At 23.9% G+C, this 6,254-nt stretch overlaps 1 long non-coding RNA gene across 1 annotated transcript; it reads left to right on the top strand.

Annotated features, from left to right (window-relative positions):
- The first annotated feature begins 961 nt into the window (after nt 1–961).
- LOC145830141 (uncharacterized) lies at nt 962–4,361 on the top strand. The gene is made up of 3 exons (XR_014369626.1): nt 962–1,014; nt 3,742–3,834; nt 4,260–4,361. It is a non-coding gene; the product is annotated as an uncharacterized LOC145830141 (long non-coding RNA).
- Nucleotides 4,362–6,254: the final 1,893 nt, after the last annotated feature.

Here is a 6,254-nt window from a genome sequence, read left to right on the forward strand (position 1 = left end):
TGAGTATGCCTGAAAGGCTAGTTGATTTGTTTTGTTGCATAAAAAGTTTAGTAATCTTTCAAACAAGAGACAATGTTAGTTTATGTAATAAAAAAAAAGGTTACCCCTATAGCCGCAAATTATTTGAAAGTTAATTTCAACATACACATAACTAGAAGCTGAAAACTCAAGTTTTAACAACTACACTTCGGCTACAAATGATGTCGAATCGATGCAAATTGAACCACATCAGTTGTTTAACAATGAAGAAAATTCGAAAAAGAGTCACAAAAGTTCAAAACAAGGTGTGTTGAAAAGTTAAAATCTAAATTTTTACTTATTTGAAATAAAATATTTTTTACCTCATAAATGCTAAATACTAATTTTGTTACTTTTGAAAATTTTGAGTTAGCTATTTTAGCTCTAAAGCAAAATTTACTATAAAAGCTCCGATCAAACTTGGTGTATAAAAATAAACTTTCATATTATAATAAATATTATACCCTAAACTTTAATAAAATGATAACAAAATTTAATTGTACAGTAATCTACAGGGATTGACAAAATCAGAGCTAACGTCCACGTAAATGATAGAGATGATTGTCAAAATTCTGAGAAAAATCATTCAGATATTGGTAAAGACTTAAATGCTAAAGGTAAATAATTTTAGTAGTGTTCACTTTTACCTTTACGATTTTTCTACCAAGTAAACAAATAAAGTAAACATAGTAAATTTTAAACTTAAAACATTTGTAAAACCTGTTAAGCCACAGAATAGCTCACAAATAAATTATTTGAACATTCAATAAGTTCTATGAAAACTAGGTAATTCATATGTTTTAATTCTCAAATTGTTTTCAATTTTTTTTTTACTAAATGAAGTAACAGATGATTACTCGAATAAGGTCAACCAAAACTCAAATGAAGACAAATTAATAAAAATTGAACCTAAAAGTACTGAAAATTTAAGATTGCATTGTGATGGTGGAGTTCCAATTACAGTTGACAACAGAACAACAGAAACTGCTAAAAAAAGTAAATATTTATAATTATTTATTTGGTTGTTCACCATATAATTTATAAGTTTTAAAAATAATTTATGAGTTTTAGAAACTGAGGTATTTTAAAACAGTTTTGAGATCTTTTTAGTAAACGTTTCTTTTTGTTTAGATGTCTTTTGTTTATTTCTATCATTAAGTTATTAAAAAATATATTTATTTATAAACTTTATTCTTCAGCATAATTAATTTTCTCCCCAATAGTTTAAATATGTATTTAGTTTTTAGTTTATTGTTACTTTTACATTTTAACATGTTTTTGTCCCTTTTTTTTACATATTTTTCTAAGAAACAAAGTAATAAATCTACAAACCAAGTTAAAATAAAGTAGTATATTGTACTTACTATATATCAACTAACTTAGTTTGGTAAGTTATACGTTTTTAATAAATAAATAAAAATTATAAGTAAATTTAAATAAATGCACAACTTAAACAGATATTTTAGGTTTACTGTATAAAAAAAACTGGCATTAATTTTAGATATATATTTAACTAAACAATTTAAACATTAGTCACTCATTTAAAAAAGGTTTATTAATTAATTTCGTTTAGCTCATCATCAGAATGAACTTGCTAAAAACTGATAATATCAAAGTATAAAATTATTTATAAACTGTAATTTTGAAATACCTAGCTAAAAATTGTTAAGTCATAAAGCATAAAAGTCTGTTTAAAATGTTAAAGTTAGAGTTGAATTATACTTATGAATTTGAAGTTTTTCGTAAAACAAAACTGTTAAAATGAAAACATTTTTGATAGTAGAAACTTTACCGGAAACAAAATTAAATAAAAAGTACATTACAAAAATACAACAATAAATGAAAACAATAATACTAAAAACACGCTATTTATAAATTTTAAATTGTAAAAATCTCTTTGTTTGCAAACTTTTGTCTCACGAGTTCTAATAAACAAAGATTCTACAACTGAGAGATGGTAAGTGTTTTTCGCTCTAGATAGAATTTCGAACCTACTATCCAGGTAGTTCTCAGCACAAACAGGGTTGTTGAGGATGTGCTCTTGGATAGATGACTGTTCACCTTTAAGCTTAATGTCGTCATTAATAATAAACCGTTTTAGCTTTTTTCCTGACATGCTGCTCTCGCCTGACGTGAAAACGTTGAGATGTCGGACCTACGTAGTCATTTCCACAATGACATTTAAATATGTATGTTACATTACTTAAATCATGGATAGGTGTAGCATCTTTCACATTAAGCGGGTGGCTGGTGTTGTACACAACACGTAGCGAAACGCTATTAAAGGTTGATTTTACAGTTTTTATGAATTTTTAGCAAGTTTATTTTGATGATGAGCGAAACAAATTAATTGATAAACTTTTTAAAACGAGTGTCTTATTTTTAAATTTTTTATTTAAAACCAGTACCAAAACCAAAATATTTATTTAAAATAAACATTTCATATAAGTATATATTTTTTGCATACGTACAATCTTAAGAGTCATTTTGACGTAATTAATGAAGCTTAACTATTTGGCTGCAATTAGGCAAAAATTCAATCTTTATGGTTCACTGAAAAGTTATGCTCTTTATTTAATAATTATAATTTACTATAGAAAAAAACTATGTTTTTAATTAACTTAAATAAGAAAAATCTAATTTAGTTTCCGAACTGTAAAAACAATGATAAAAAAATTCAAACATTAAACTTTTGCACTTAAACAAAGAGATTATTAGTTTTTGTTTATATCTTTTTACAAAAAAACATTGTTTTATTTTCTCATATCTAATTTTTTTGTCAAAGTTTGAACCACCTAATTTATTTTAGTTTTACATTTTTCTTAAATTTTTCAAGTTATTTGGTACTTTCTTATATCTTACACGGTATAGGTTTTATTTTGATTTTATAGAATATATTTTTTGTGCTCTGTGTAAACGTTTTGACTACTAAATTTCTTTTATTTTAGTAGTTTTAAATTTCCAACATTTTTTTTATTTAAAGATAACTTTGTAACCATTGTATATTAAACAGTTTTAAGTTTGCAACAAAAAGTTTCTTAAAGTAATTAAGTATTTTTGTTGTTTACAAGCACTGACATTAAATATCTGATGTTTCAATGAATATATTTAAAACTTAGTGTATATCGCAACTAATCATAAAAAAATTTATATAAAATATATTTTAATTCTTATACCTAATAAATTGCTTATATAGCTGAAAGTTACATCTAATTTTTAGTATTTTAATTGAAACTGGTAGTTGCGCTTTTAATGATAAAACTTAAGTTAAGGAAATTACAAAAATTTTTTTAAATAAATGGTATCATTGAAACAAAACTGTAATTATAGATATTGATATTAATAAATAAATAAAATATGTTATTTTATTGATATTTATTTATAAGTTTGGACATTATAGAGTTATTTCTTATATTAATAGTGTTTGTTGATTAATTTTTACAATATAATATCAAGTTAGCTAAAGTTTTTTAATGTTTATTATTGTATACTGCCCTAAGTAAAGTGAAATAATTTGTATTTAACTTAGTTATGGTATACATATAAAATATTAATATGATTAATAAATGTTGAGACTTATATTTCAAAATTTTATATTTTAAAAACAAAAGAGCGACTACTTGAACAAACTTTTATTAATAATAAAATTTTTCTCTACGAGTTATAAGAGTCTACAGATAAATTATTTTTATTTACATAATTTATATTTTAACTAATTAACAGATAAATCAAGTGAACAAAGTTCTGCTGATTTAGATGAATATTTTGTACCTGAGTCTTTGCATTCAGATCAACCTTTCAGATCTAATAATAAATGTTAGTTGTTTTGTATAGTAATTATGGTAAATTATCTTTGTTTTTTTTTTTAAACCTAAAAATCAATATTTTTTGTATAAGAATGTCCGTTATAAATTAAATTGTATCGTTTTTATTAAAAAAATGTTGTACTATATATATGCATATCTAGTGAGTAAAACGTTTATAATATTAAATAAAAAACAGTTTTGCATAAGTGTATAAAAAGAAATGTTTTTTTTTTTACTTCATGATTTCGATTTTAAATGAATTAATATTTTAAATATAAGTAACAAAACTTATGTGTTATGTAACTTTTCATTTAATAAATAATAAGTTAAGTTAATTTATTGCTTGTTTATTTATTTGGGCAAACATATAACTTATTATTTTTTAGTCAGTTATTCAACGTGCATAACATATAAATATATATTTTATTTTTTCAGGCAGTAGAGTTACGCAAAAAAGAGAAGATAAGCTGTTTGACTGTCCCACGTGTAAGAAAAAGTTTGCCAGTCAAAGCAGTCTAAGTAGTCATAAAGTTATACACGACGAAACTCATCAGTGTGAAGTTTGCCTGAAGTGTTTTGGAAACAAGTCTCTTCTGACTAGTCACATGAGGACTCACACGGGAGAAAAACCCTACGTATGTTCTGTTTGTGATAAGAAGTTTGCTCGAAAATATACTTTACAAAACCACCTGGCAACCCATAGTAGTGAGAGAAAGTTCAAGTGCAAGATATGTGACAGAAGTTTCAAAACTAAACACGCATTGTCACATCATATGCTGTATCATAATGAACCGAAACACACTTGCCAACTCTGTGCGAAGAAGTTTCACACTCCAACAAGTCTAAAGCTACACATGGAAATTCATTTTTAGCCCACTTATTCTTTTGTAATATGTGGTGATAAATTTTGGATGTTAGGTATTTTGTAAAGACATGAAAAAGCAAACATTTGTTGAGTACAATTTCGCTAAAGTTTTTTAAACTTTTTTTGTTAGTGATACTCACTTAAATGAAAAAAATATGCAATTTTATTTTTCAAAAAAACTACTTTTGGATATTTTTTATTTGTGTTAATCTACTAAAACATTATAAAAGCTAGATAAAATCTCAAAAATCTTGTTCAATTTTTTTTAAACTCTTTTGTTTCAGTGAAAATGCGGTTTTTCAAATTATATTTCTCTGTTCATATTAAAGAATAGTTTATTGCTTTAAAAGATATAGCAGTTGTGCTTACTGTTATTGCTTATATTTTTTACAACATTATTCTGAAAACTTTAAGTAGCTGATTCATAATACTTTCTTGATACATTTGCTTTTTTTGTACTAAGCTCCATTTTTGAAAAAATTATTGTTTATTCATCTTTCAAAATTAGGTTTTACCTTTTTAAAGTTTTTTCCCGTATACTTATGATTAAAAGGTAGTACTAGAATTTAAGCATTAATGAATCTACTTTTTATTAATTTGAAAACCTGATTTTGTTTCCATATAAAATTAAGAAAAAACTATTATAACATAAGTTGAACATAAAAGTTAAACATTTTGTTCTTTTAACTTTTTCTATATAAAACAAAACTTTGTTCACATATTTGTTAATAGAAGAACAATAGTACTATATCTAAATTTGAAGTTTATATTAAGACTTAATTCATTTTCTGTATAAAGTTATTTATTAGTTATATTTTAGTTAAAAGAATAAGATAAATTCTTTTTTTTTATACATTTTATGATGCAAATAATATTTTTGGTAAAAGAAAACAAATTCAGTTTTTAAATCTGATCAATTAGTTTTAGTTGAATCTGCAAATATTTAAAAAAATACCTTATTCACAATAACGAAAATGTTAGGCTTTTAAAAAACAAACGTATATGTCTACATCATATTCGTATCAAGTTTCACACTTCATCAAGTTTGAAAGCACATGAAAAACGAAAGCATGCTTGTGAAATTTGATATTTTTTGTAAAACTATTCATGCTAATTAAAATTAAAACAAAAACGTCCACAGATCATTTTTTTATGTATAAACAATTTTTAATATTTTTTTTAGATTCATTTGTACTTAAAAAACTTTAAAATTTTCACTTACGTTATTTCAACTACTTTTATTACTAAAATTTGCTTTTGAAAAGATCTTTCATTAAAATACTTTGTACCAAAACTAACTTACCTGTTTAGGGTATCAACGAATTTTCTCAATAAACAATCTAAAGTTAACTTAAAGTTTTTTTTTAATGAAAAGCAACTTTTTGATTGTTTTTTTTCTTGATAAAGAACATCTTTGTTTTTAAATGATGCTTAGCTTTTTTTTTCCTTTACAACAAATTTAACAAAAATATATTCGCTAGATTAAACGAAATGGTTAAGTTGATTTCTGTGTCTATTTTTCAAGTTAAATTGCAAAATAACTTTTTCGAACTAACTTAAAACTT

This window comes from Thalia democratica, chromosome 2 (assembly GCF_965202585.1).
Source record: "Thalia democratica chromosome 2, ktThaDemo2.hap1.1, whole genome shotgun sequence".
Classification (NCBI taxonomy): Eukaryota; Metazoa; Chordata; class Thaliacea; order Salpida; family Salpidae; genus Thalia; species Thalia democratica.